General features: G+C 40.3%; 1 pseudogene; it reads right to left on the bottom strand.

Annotated features, from left to right (window-relative positions):
- LOC137645314 (uncharacterized) overlaps positions 1–13,451 on the bottom strand; it is a 33,416-nt pseudogene that overhangs the window by 3,260 nt on the left and 16,705 nt on the right.

Raw genomic sequence — 13,451 nt, forward strand, 5'->3', positions numbered from 1 at the left:
ACAGTCCGAATAGTGTAATTAGCCAGGTTCCCTATAAAGTTAAAATTAGTCTAAGCTAATAAAAAATGGGGGAAAACTAAATGGCCATTGATGTAGTACCTGCACTCCTTTAAGGGTTAGTCCTATGCCCGTGGTGGCTGTTGACCTGGTTGTTGCACTAATTGGCACGTTGCCCTCTTGCCTGGCTCACCCCAAGAATCCTCGTTGGCTACAACTATGGTATCCCAGGGTCCTCTTCTTCTCAATCTCTCCGACCGGCAGCAACAGGACTCCTTGGTGAGTCACGTTTGGGAGAGTGGGATGGGATGGGGGTGAGCCAGTAGTGCACGGATTAACTACTGACCGGGCTAGTCAGTCGGTCACCACAGCTTCTTGATGAATGGGGTCGACTCTACGGTCGAAGAGATCACCTGGCTTCACCTTTCCAGACAGGTGAGGAGCTTGATGCGCACGGTAATCCATTGGGGTTGCCATATCGGGACTTCAGGACAGGGCAATATATTGTTGCAAGGAGTGGAGAGGAGGCAGGATTTTGTACTAAATACTCAGATAAACCTTGCTGCTCTGAGGGAGGTTATATATACAACAATCCTACCTATTCTGGCTTGCTAAAAATTAATAGTTTAAATGATTAATCAGCAATGGACTGGTACGATGGGCATACATCTTAAAATTAACAAACCTTAATTGGTATTGAGAAATATAAGATGCATTAATTCAGCAGTACTGAAATTTATATTTAAAATTCAGTTTAGGAATTTAATCTCGACCCATGTAGTTTAAGGAAAGAACCAACATACGCCGGGGTTACGACTAAGGCCCTCTGTTGTGCGTATCTACGCTGTGACGTCACGAGCATGGCGTGCGCCACTGTCAACAAGTTTAGATTAGTCCTCCCTGTGTTTCGTTAAAGAAAACTGGATGTAGGAGAGAATGTTTAAGGGGTAGCTATAGTATTAGTAGAAGAGAGCTAAAAATACGATTGAAACAAGAAGAGTGAAGAAAATTCTTCACACCCTGGGGATAAAGGGGAGAAAAAAGGGAGAGGGGTTAGTTCCGGCAAATGTGATTCAACTACTTGTTAGTATGAGCGAGATAAGGCTACTGGCTGAATGATGAGTGAAGTTGTTCTTCACATCAACGTCCGTTTAAAGTTAACAAAACGCTGTTAACGTTAATTGAAATCAATCGAGTCAAAAGTTATGCTTTCACGTGAATTTGGGGAATATTGAACCCGCAGGCAATGCTACACGGAAGCGCTAAATTAAGCATATGATCAGTTTTAACTTTAAACGTACGATGCAATAATAATAGAACGATCAAAAGTACTCAACTCTTCCCACCCTAGGGGTACGGATAGAGCAAACAAAACGTAAGCCAATTACGGTCAAGTTCAGCAACAAGTCCGGCCAAATGACAAATTAAAAATTATGGGGGTGAATCCCAATCCCGGTCTGACACCCAACGTTTTACATGAAATGATTTTACATATAAAGTGACAGGCATGATCGTGATGAAAGCTTTGAATTCGTCGAGTGACAAAGGGAGAAAAGTTACCTTATTCTCAGCGTCAAAATTTGAAAAATCATCTGACTCTAGTTTGAATGACAAAGTGAGACGAACTAGGTCCATGGGGACATCGTATTTCTGACAGCTATGGTCTTGGATGTCATCTTCAAGGGAAATGTTTGCAAGGTGAACATTAAAAACAAAGCTTATATTCAGCACGAGCTGAAGGATGTCAGGGGGATTATAGCAACATGACAAGTTGTCAAGGCAAAAATTAAATTCACGCTTTGAAGTTAAAGCAAGGGATTGGCTGAAAAAATGCTGCTGAATGACTTGGCAAAAATAATAAAGGCTTACACTTGTGCCATATAAAAGGGAATGAAAACAATGAATGATGTTCATGGTACCGTTATCTTTAAGCAAAGCTATTTGTAAACAGGCTCTAAGCTCTGGTGCTAGGTCTACATGTGTGACCTTCACTAAATCCACCGTCAGTGCAAAAGGTCCCTTTCTGACTGCTAAAGTCCTAAGGTTGCGTTCACGCGGCTCGTTCTGAGAGCGGGTTTCAGATCCTGACGGGGATGTTTTAGCGTCAACACGGGTTAGAGCGGAAGTTACGGGCTTAAGAACTGGACAGTCAGGCAACGTGAGCACTGGTCCATGGGATGGTACGGTTTTAGTTATTGAATTTACCGGTACAGGCCTCTGCTGGCCATCGCGCACACGGTTAAGTTGTGTGGTATCTGCGCTACCACTTGGGGGGTCCATGACAAGACAATGAATGGTATTTCCTCCGGGACGGACTGTCACCGGCGGCAAAGACAAAGGGGGTTGAGGGCGATTAAACGCTGGTGGCTTAAGGTTCGGAGATGAGGACGGAGCACGTGGGATTGACACAAAATTACTAGTCGTATGCCGTGTTGGCAACATAGTATTGAAATGTGACGATTTTACTGGTTGGGGAACTGAGACAAAATTATGAACATTGTGCTTGACTGCCGATATGTTACAAGTAACAATCAGGGGACGTGTCACTGAAGGTGTTGCATTTGAAGAAGAACAAGACTGATTAGGTTTTATAAGTAAATTTGGATGAGCCATAAGGCTATTAAAAGCAATTTCAACTTTACTTGAACAAGCAGCAAGCACGGGATAATTTATTTTGACAATAGGATGGTCGTAATGACGTCTCCAAAAATTCTTGTAATGGTTAAGTTCGTCTCTTACTTTACCAATAAGGTTTTTAAAATGATTTACGGCTTCTGAACCCATGCTGGGAAAATCTACAGAAGCAAGAGCATGAAGTGCTAGGTCTGCGTCCTCACACACAAAGGTGAACGTCAACTCCTGTTCCTTAAGCCTAGCGTTAATCTCCTCGGGGCTAAGCGTTTCCGCCTTAGGCGGTGAAGGGTTGTTTACGTTAAACATGAAGTCCGCCATCTTGGAATGACCACGTTGGATGAACGGATTCGTAAAACAAAACAAGGGATAAATCTGAATTTTAAAGGAATGTAAAAATGAAACTTTACAAATTTACAAGCTTGATAATTGAACATTTAAATTTACTCATGATGGGAGGAAAATAGTTAAATGGACAAAAACATATAAATCATGAAATTACTTTAAAATTCAAAGTGACCGGGCCCAACAAAGCAGACGATGCCCAGGTCACGTGACTTTAGACTTTACTAAACAGAATTATTTACGCGAGTGGCGATAATGACTAATCAATTTACTTCAAAGTAGAACATATTAGAAAGCACATGGGCTTATGAATGCAAAGATTCAAGTTAAATGTTAAAATAACAGGTCGAGGCTGACACTGTTGTGACGATTTCACAATTACGGGCGCACTAAGGCAGCCACTGAACTCCTCAAAATGTAGATAGGCGCACGAGGCAATTACTTAGATTTTAAAGTGCACTCTCTTGGAGGCTAAACAAATATGAAATTTCCCTCACGCGGAGGTAAAACAAAAATATCCTCGCTAAAGGACAAAAACAATATTTCCTCGCTAAAGGACAAAAACAATATTTCCTCGCTAAAGCAACCAATTACGCACCCTTAGTTTGGGCTGTAAACAGGATCCGCCATCTCGGAACAAACACGTGGAATGAAACGGACTTGGGGTTAAGTTTCTACGTTACTCGTAAGAACACTTAAAATTATGTTACGCCATTTCGCTCTTTAGGACAAGGACACGTGCTAGGTATACGGGGACGTTAGTTAGAAAAGTTAAGGTTGGTTAGGGAAGGTAAACGACACAAAGGGAGGTAGACCAAGGTACAAAATGTTACAAATTAGATGCTTAGCTAGCAAAATTAGTTGACAGAACGAGTACACCAGCGCTCTAGATGAGCAGTAAACACGGGCGTCTGAACAACAAAAAACCTTAGTTCAAGTAGCTTAGAACTTTCTGGTATAAGTGGATTCCGCCACACGTGGATGAACGGATCCGAGACAAATCGAAGTTCCTACGACAAATTCTAGTCTTTCTGTAGAGAACATTCAAGCAACAAATTAACCTGGTTACGTAGCTCTTTCCTTAAACACGTGGTCGATACAAAAAGATCATGTTGATTACAAATTTCTCTTCCCAATTAAAGTCTGGGCATTACACATTCGACAAACTGGCTGTGTACGTGTGGGTAGGTGATATAGCGAGTTACTATATGCTTAATCAAGCTGATTAATTACGTTAATGCTTCACAAGTCAAAGGTAAAAGATCCGGTTCGAAGGACCACTCGTGTGGAGAATTTTTCAATGGTTATGTTCTGAGTGGGAACTTAGTCCGGGAAAGTCTCCTTATAACAGTTACATAAAGTTCAACAGGGGAGGATATGAGCACTTACTCTCGGGGCACAAACACCCTGCTAATACTTTACTGTCACAATTCACTAACCAACACTCTTAAATACAAAAGGGGGAAATTTTACTGTCCAGAGGCCGAAGAACTCCACACGTAGAAATCTCAATAATTTATGGCCTACTCTAGCTTTGTCAGGTCTATAGTCATCTCATTCTCAGGCTCTGTTCCGGCTCCGTCCCAGCTACCCCAATGAGATGCTGGACAGTTATTTTACGTTAATGTAATCAGACAAAATCCAAAATGGGAGCAATGATGTAAAGTAGTTTAAAAGTTTAAAGATAAGGATCTTTACCTTCGAAGCAAATATATTAATGCAAAGTACCTCGCTGTTACCACCTATAGACTTACTCTTCAAATATTCCCAGTTTAAACATTAAATAAACGAGGGAGCAAAAATACTAAGAAGGTTTAATTAACCTAATATTGATTTATTCACAAATTTACATCAAAGAAACGGACATCTTAACAAAGACAAAAATGGTATCAAAAGAGATGCAATTCAAATAATGAAAATGATGGGTTAGACACGTGGTCTGCAACAATCAAAATCAAAATGGGGTCTGGCACGTGGCCCACGTGACCCAGAGACTAAGGAGATTTAATTAACCTAATATTGATTTATTCACAAATTTACATCAAAGAAACGGACATCTTAACAAAGACTAAATAGAATAAAAAATACAATTCAAAATGATGAAAATTAGTTAGTTAGACACGTGGTCTGCAATAACAAAAAATCAAAATGGGGTCGGACACGTGGCCCATGTGACCCAGAGACTGTGTTAGTCTCCAAGCAAGAAATAATAATGGAAAAATATTTACACACAATCCCACCACACACAGTCCGAATAGTGTAATTAGCCAGGTTCCCTATAAAGTTAAAATTAGTCTAAGCTAATAAAAAATGGGGGAAAACTAAATGGCCATTGATGTAGTACCTGCACTCCTTTAAGGGTTAGTCCTATGCCCGTGGTGGCTGTTGACCTGGTTGTTGCACTAATTGGCACGTTGCCCTCTTGCCTGGCTCACCCCAAGAATCCTCGTTGGCTACAACTATGGTATCCCAGGGTCCTCTTCTTCTCAATCTCTCCGACCGGCAGCAACAGGACTCCTTGGTGAGTCACGTTTGGGAGAGTGGGATGGGATGGGGGTGAGCCAGTAGTGCACGGATTAACTACTGACAGGGTTAGTCAGTCGGTCACCACAGCTTCTTGATGAATGGGGTCGACTCTACGGTCGAAGAGATCACCTGGCTTCACCTTTCCAGACAGGTGAGGAGCTTGATGCGCACGGTAATCCATTGGGGTTGCCATATCGGGACTTCAGGACAGGGCAATATATTGTTGCAAGGAGTGGAGAGGAGGCAGGATTTTGTACTAAATACTCAGATAAACCTTGCTGCTCTGAGGGAGGTTATATATACAACAATCCTACCTATTCTGGCTTGCTAAAAATTAATAGTTTAAATGATTAATCAGCAATGGACTGGTACGATGGGCATACATCTTAAAATTAACAAACCTTAATTGGTATTGAGAAATATAAGATGCATTAATTCAGCAGTACTGAAATTTATATTTAAAATTCAGTTTAGGAATTTAATCTCGACCAATGTAGTTTAAGGAAAGAACCAACATACGCCGGGGTTACGACTAAGGCCCTCTGTTGTGCGTATCTACGCTGTGACGTCACGAGCATGGCGTGCGCCACTGTCAACAAGTTTAAATTAGTCCTCCCTGTGTTTCGTTAAAGAAAACTGGATGTAGGAGAGAATGTTTAAGGGGTAGCTATAGTATTAGTAGAAGAGAGCTAAAAATACGATTGAAACAAGAAGAGTGAAGAAAATTCTTCACACCCTGGGGATAAAGGGGAGAAAAAAGGGAGAGGGGTTAGTTCCGGCAAATGTGATTCAACTACTTGTTAGTATGAGCGAGATAAGGCTACTGGCTGAATGATGAGTGAAGTTGTTCTTCACATCAACGTCCGTTTAAAGTTAACAAAACGCTGTTAACGTTAATTGAAATCAATCGAGTCAAAAGTTATGCTTTCACGTGAATTTGGGGAATATTGAACCCGCAGGCAATGCTACACGGAAGCGCTAAATTAAGCATATGATCAGTTTTAACTTTAAACGTACGATGCAATAATAATAGAACGATCAAAAGTACTCAACTCTTCCCACCCTAGGGGTACGGATAGAGCAAACAAAACGTAAGCCAATTACGGTCAAGTTCAGCAACAAGTCCGGCCAAATGACAAATTAAAAATTATGGGGGTGAATCCCAATCCCGGTCTGACACCCAACGTTTTACATGAAATGATTTTACATATAAAGTGACAGGCATGATCGTGATGAAAGCTTTGAATTCGTCGAGTGACAAAGGGAGAAAAGTTACCTTATTCTCAGCGTCAAAATTTGAAAAATCATCTGACTCTAGTTTGAATGACAAAGTGAGACGAACTAGGTCCATGGGGACATCGTATTTCTGACAGCTATGGTCTTGGATGTCATCTTCAAGGGAAATGTTTGCAAGGTGAACATTAAAAACAAAGCTTATATTCAGCACGAGCTGAAGGATGTCAGGGGGATTATAGCAACATGACAAGTTGTCAAGGCAAAAATTAAATTCACGCTTTGAAGTTAAAGCAAGGGATTGGCTGAAAAAATGCTGCTGAATGACTTGGCAAAAATAATAAAGGCTTACACTTGTGCCATATAAAAGGGAATGAAAACAATGAATGATGTTCATGGTACCGTTATCTTTAAGCAAAGCTATTTATAAACAGGCTCTAAGCTCTGGTGCTAGGTCTACATGTGTGACCTTCACTAAATCCACCGTCAGTGCAAAAGGTCCCTTTCTGACTGCTAAAGTCCTAAGGTTGCGTTCACGCGGCTCGTTCTGAGAGCGGGTTTCAGATCCTGACGGGGATGTTTTAGCGTCAACACGGGTTAGAGCGGAAGTTACGGGCTTAAGAACTGGACAGTCAGGCAACGTGAGCACTGGTCCATGGGATGGTACGGTTTTAGTTATTGAATTTACCGGTACAGGCCTCTGCTGGCCATCGCGCACACGGTTAAGTTGTGTGGTATCTGCGCTACCACTTGGGGGGTCCATGACAAGATAATGAATGGTATTTCCTCCGGGATGGACTGTCACCGGCGGCAAAGACAAAGGGGGTTGAGGGCGATTAAACGCTGGTGGCTTAAGGTTCGGAGATGAGGACGGAGCACGTGGGATTGACACAAAATTACTAGTCGTATGCCGTGTTGGCAACATAGTATTGAAATGTGACGATTTTACTGGTTGGGGAACTGAGACAAAATTATGAACATTGTGCTTGACTGCCGATATGTTACAAGTAACAATCAGGGGACGTGTCACTGAAGGTGTTGCATTTGAAGAAGAACAAGACTGATTAGGTTTTATAAGTAAATTTGGATGAGCCATAAGGCTATTAAAAGCAATTTCAACTTTACTTGAACAAGCAGCAAGCACGGGATAATTTATTTTGACAATAGGATGGTCGTAATGACGTCTCCAAAAATTCTTGTAATGGTTAAGTTCGTCTCTTACTTTACCAATAAGGTTTTTAAAATGATTTACGGCTTCTGAACCCATGCTGGGAAAATCTACAGAAGCAAGAGCATGAAGTGCTAGGTCTGCGTCCTCACACACAAAGGTGAACGTCAACTCCTGTTCCTTAAGCCTAGCGTTAATCTCCTCGGGGCTAAGCGTTTCCGCCTTAGGTGGTGAAGGGTTGTTTACGTTAAACATGAAGTCCGCCATCTTGGAATGACCACGTTGGATGAACGGATTCGTAAAACAAAACAAGGGATAAATCTGAATTTTAAAGGAATGTAAAAATGAAACTTTACAAATTTACAAGCTTGATAATTGAACATTTAAATTTACTCATGATGGGAGGAAAATAGTTAAATGGACAAAAACATATAAATCATGAAATTACTTTAAAATTCAAAGTGACCGGGCCCAACAAAGCAGACGATGCCCAGGTCACGTGACTTTAGACTTTACTAAACAGAATTATTTACGCGAGTGGCGATAATGACTAATCAATTTACTTCAAAGTAGAACATATTAGAAAGCACATGGGCTTATGAATGCAAAGATTCAAGTTAAATGTTAAAATAACAGGTCGAGGCCGACACTGTTGTGACGATTTCACAATTACGGGCGCACTAAGGCAGCCACTGAACTCCTCAAAATGTAGATAGGCGCACGAGGCAATTACTTAGATTTTAAAGTGCACTCTCTTGGAGGCTAAACAAATATGAAATTTCCCTCACGCGGAGGTAAAACAAAAATATCCTCGCTAAAGGACAAAAACAATATTTCCTCGCTAAAGGACAAAAACAATATTTCCTCGCTAAAGCAACCAATTACGCACCCTTAGTTTGGGCTGTAAACAAGATCCGCCATCTCGGAACAAACACGTGGAATGAAACGGACTTGGGGTTAAGTTTCTACGTTACTCGTAAGAACACTTAAAATTATGTTACGCCATTTCGCTCTTTAGGACAAGGACACGTGCTAGGTATACGGGGACGTTAGTTAGAAAAGTTAAGGTTGGTTAGGGAAGGTAAACGACACAAAGGGAGGTAGACCAAGGTACAAAATGTTACAAATTAGATGCTTAGCTAGCAAAATTAGTTGACAGAACGAGTACACCGGCGCTCTAGCTGAGCAGTAAACACGGGCGTCTGAACAACAAAAAACCTTAGTTCAAGTAGCTTAGAACTTTCTGGTATAAGTGGATTCCGCCACACGTGGGTGAACGGATCCGAGACAAATCGAAGTTCCTACGACAAATTCTAGTCTTTCTGTAGAGAACATTCAAGCAACAAATTAACCTGGTTACGTAGCTCTTTCCTTAAACACGTGGTCGATACAAAAAGATCATGTTGATTACAAATTTCTCTTCCCAATTAAAGTCTGGGCATTACACATTCGACAAACTGGCTGTGTACGTGTGGGTAGGTGATATAGCGAGTTACTATATGCTTAATCAAGCTGATTAATTACGTTAATGCTTCACAAGTCAAAGGTAAAAGATCCGGTTCGAAGGACCACTCGTGTGGAGAATTTTTTAATGGTTATGTTCTGAGTGGGAACTTAGTCCGGGAAAGTCTCCTTATAACAGTTACATAAAGTTCAACAGGGGAGGATATGAGCACTTACTCTCGGGGCACAAACACCCTGCTAATACTTTACTGTCACAATTCACTAACCAACACTCTTAAATACAAAAGGGGGAAATTTTACTGTCCAGAGGCCGAAGAACTCCACACGTAGAAATCTCAATAATTTATGGCCTACTCTAGCTTTGTCAGGTCTATAGTCATCTCATTCTCAGGCTCTGTTCCGGCTCCGTCCCAGCTACCCCAATGAGATGCTGGACAGTTATTTTACGTTAATGTAATCAGACAAAATCCAAAATGGGAGCAGTGATGTAAAGTAGTTTAAAAGTTTAAAGATAAGGATCTTTACCTTCGAAGCAAATATATTAATGCAAAGTACCTCGCTGTTACCACCTATAGACTTACTCTTCAAATATTCCCAGTTTAAACATTAAATAAATGAGGGAGCAAAAATACTAAGAAGGTTTAATTAACCTAATATTGATTTATTCAAAAATTTACATCAAAGAAACGGACATCTTAACAAAGACAAAATGGTATCAAAAGAGATGCAATTCAAATAATGAAAATGATGGGTTAGACACGTGGTCTGCAACAATCAAAATCAAAATGGGGTCTGGCACGTGGCCCACGTGACCCAGAGACTAAGGAGGTTTAATTAACCTAATATTGATTTATTCACAAATTTACATCAAAGAAACGGACATCTTAACAAAGACTAAATAGAATAAAAAATGCAATTCAAAATGATGAAAATTAGTTAGTTAGACACGTGGTCTGCAATAACAAAAAATCGAAATGGGGTCGGACACGTGGCCCATGTGACCCAGAGACTGTGTTAGTCTCCAAGCAAGAAATAATAATGGAAAAATATTTACACACAATCCCACCGCACACAGTCCGAATAGTGTAATTAGCCAGGTTCCCTATAAAGTTAAAATTAGTCTAAGCTAATAAAAAATGGGGGAAAACTAAATGGCCATTGATGTAGTACCTGCACTCCTTTAAGGGTTAGTCCTATGCCCGTGGTGGCTGTTGACCTGGTTGTTGCACTAATTGGCACGTTGCCCTCTTGCCTGGCTCACCCCAAGAATCCTCGTTGGCTACAACTATGGTATCCCAGGGTCCTCTTCTTCTCAATCTCTCCGACCGGCAGCAACAGGACTCCTTGGTGAGTCACGTTTGGGAGAGTGGGATGGAATGGGGGTGAGCCAGTAGTGCACGGATTAACTACTGACAGGGCTAGTCAGTCGGTCACCACAGCTTCTTGATGAATGGGGTCGACTCTACGGTCGAAGAGATCACCTGGCTTCACCTTTCCAGACAGGTGAGGAGCTTGATGCGCACGGTAATCCATTGGGGTTGCCATATCGGGACTTCAGGACAGGGCAATATATTGTTGCAAGGAGTGGAGAGGAGGCAGGATTTTGTACTAAATACTCAGATAAACCTTGCTGCTCTGAGGGAGGTTATATATACAACAATCCTACCTATTCTGGCTTGCTAAAAATTAATAGTTTAAATGATTAATCAGCAATGGACTGGTACGATGGGCATACATCTTAAAATTAACAAACCTTAATTGGTATTGAGAAATATAAGATGCATTAATTCAGCAGTACTGAAATTTATATTTAAAATTCAGTTTAGGAATTTAATCTCGACCCATGTAGTTTAAGGAAAGAACCAACATACGCCGGGGTTACGACTAAGGCCCTCTGTTGTGCGTATCTACGCTGTGACGTCACGAGCATGGCGTGCGCCACTGTCAACAAGTTTAGATTAGTCCTCCCTGTGTTTCGTTAAAGAAAACTGGATGTAGGAGAGAATGTTTAAGGGGTAGCTATAGTATTAGTAGAAGAGAGCTAAAAATACGATTGAAACAAGAAGAGTGAAGAAAATTCTTCATACATTCTTTACTTAATCGGAACCTCATCAGAAATTCTTCCTCAGTCATGGCATGGAATGGGTTGCTTCGGTCTGTCACAACCCTTTGTATGTGGCCATGCTGATAGCACTGAAGGTTTCGGATATGACGGAATTGTCGGTACATGCTGAAATATATGAAATATACGTGTAATGTAAGACTCATGAAATGTTTGTTAGCCTAGTGTTTAACTCTACAAAACCTAATCTGCCACCCTTGACCCCTGGCTAGCTCAACAGCAGCCCTCCACAGTCCACACTGCACAGCTAACTTACACTTTAGTAGACTAGGCATAAACTTAGATGCACCATGAAATTCCCAAATTAGGTTCAAATTGGTTTTTACACTTTTCAGATGATGATCATGCTGGAAATCAACCCTAGGCCTACTCTAGACACCATCTAAATTATCTTACAAAGTAATGAACGAACCCTAAGTTAGGCTACCATCACCAGCCCAACACAACCAACTTGGAGCTATGATTTCCTACATTAGGTTCACATTAGTTGAATTATTCTTGAAAACCTGGGAATCATCTCCAGATATCTAAATCATTTATAAAAAGGCAAAATTGTGGATGAAAATTAGTTCATTTTGCTAGAATCTAAAGGATAAGGCCTTTTTTTGGCATTCTCTTCCAGAGGGTCACCCCCTGCCAAGGTTACTTTGATTTCGTTAGATTAGTTACCAGAATTTTTCAACTTCTCCAAGCCAAACTTAATGTAAACTTTGCACAAATACAACAATTTCTCTTAAAAACAGATGAACCTTTTAGCATCAGTTAAAAACCAACACCTTTTCCATGCATGAGCTATCATATCTATTGGAAGAATGTAATTTATTTACGATTTCAAATGACAAGTTTACTTGCAACTACTATTTTATCACTTACTTTGCTAAGAAAATAATCAAAGAAATTCTTACCTGTGAAACTTGGCAGAAGCTTGTTTTGTTGTGTTGTGCTTGAACTCCGAGAGGGACATCTCCGAGTTCATAAAATATGAAGTTTGGCCCACCTGTTCAATAGTTTTTCTTTCTTTTTATGTGTTATTATTTTTGTAAGACATCTTTTGATAATATAAATGTTTTTCACAAGCAAAGAGTTGATATCATGACTACTATTTATTTATAGGGCTTGCGAAAGGCATGTCTGGGCCACCCTTTGAATAGTATTGGAACCACCCCTTAAATTATAGGGAACCCTAAATTTATAGGGCCTGTATATGTTCTAAGCATAGGAATTTAATATAGGGTCTATATTATAGTCCCTTTATTTCCTCTTAGCATACGGCCGTTAATTTCCATTTCGACGAGAAATGCCTGGGATCCGGATGTCGTAATTTAGCAATGCATGCTATAGATTTTTGAAAAAAAAAAAAAAAAAAAAACACAAATGTATCCTTGTTAGTTTAAGCTGAAGATATCTTGTGGTGTTGACTCTCTAATGGTCAGGTTGTGAGTCTGCCCTCCTGTGTCGTTCTTCGACCATGTAAGTTTTGTTGAACAAAAAAGAGGAGGAGTTAGTTAACTGGCCCAACAGCCCTTAACAGCCGCAGGAAGGACACTTTCGAGTACCAAGCATTTCAATGAAATTAACAAATTTGAAGATTAGAAGTCCTTCCTGCCACCATAAGAATATTCAAAGTAAAAATTTGAATAGAAAATAATCATAAGTAATTAAATACTTATGATGCAAATTTATGATTTAGCATACAAACTTCGATCACATTATCAAAATCAAGAACTCCGAGATAGGAGACAACACTCATGGCTTCTTTTAACCCTGGATAGGTACGCTCCTCGGACACCCCTTTAAGGGTATACTCGGACGCGAACGACCCCGACGCCAAAAAAAATTCTTGAAAAATCAGTTTTTGCAGTAACCTCCTTTTTTCTTTTGCCAAAAAAAAACTTCAATGAATGCTTAAAACAGCTGTAAAGATAAATACTACTCATCTGCAGAAAAACTATTTATTATAAATAT

The sequence above is a fragment of the Palaemon carinicauda genome, chromosome 8 (genome assembly GCF_036898095.1).
Source record: "Palaemon carinicauda isolate YSFRI2023 chromosome 8, ASM3689809v2, whole genome shotgun sequence".
Classification (NCBI taxonomy): Eukaryota; Metazoa; Arthropoda; class Malacostraca; order Decapoda; family Palaemonidae; genus Palaemon; species Palaemon carinicauda.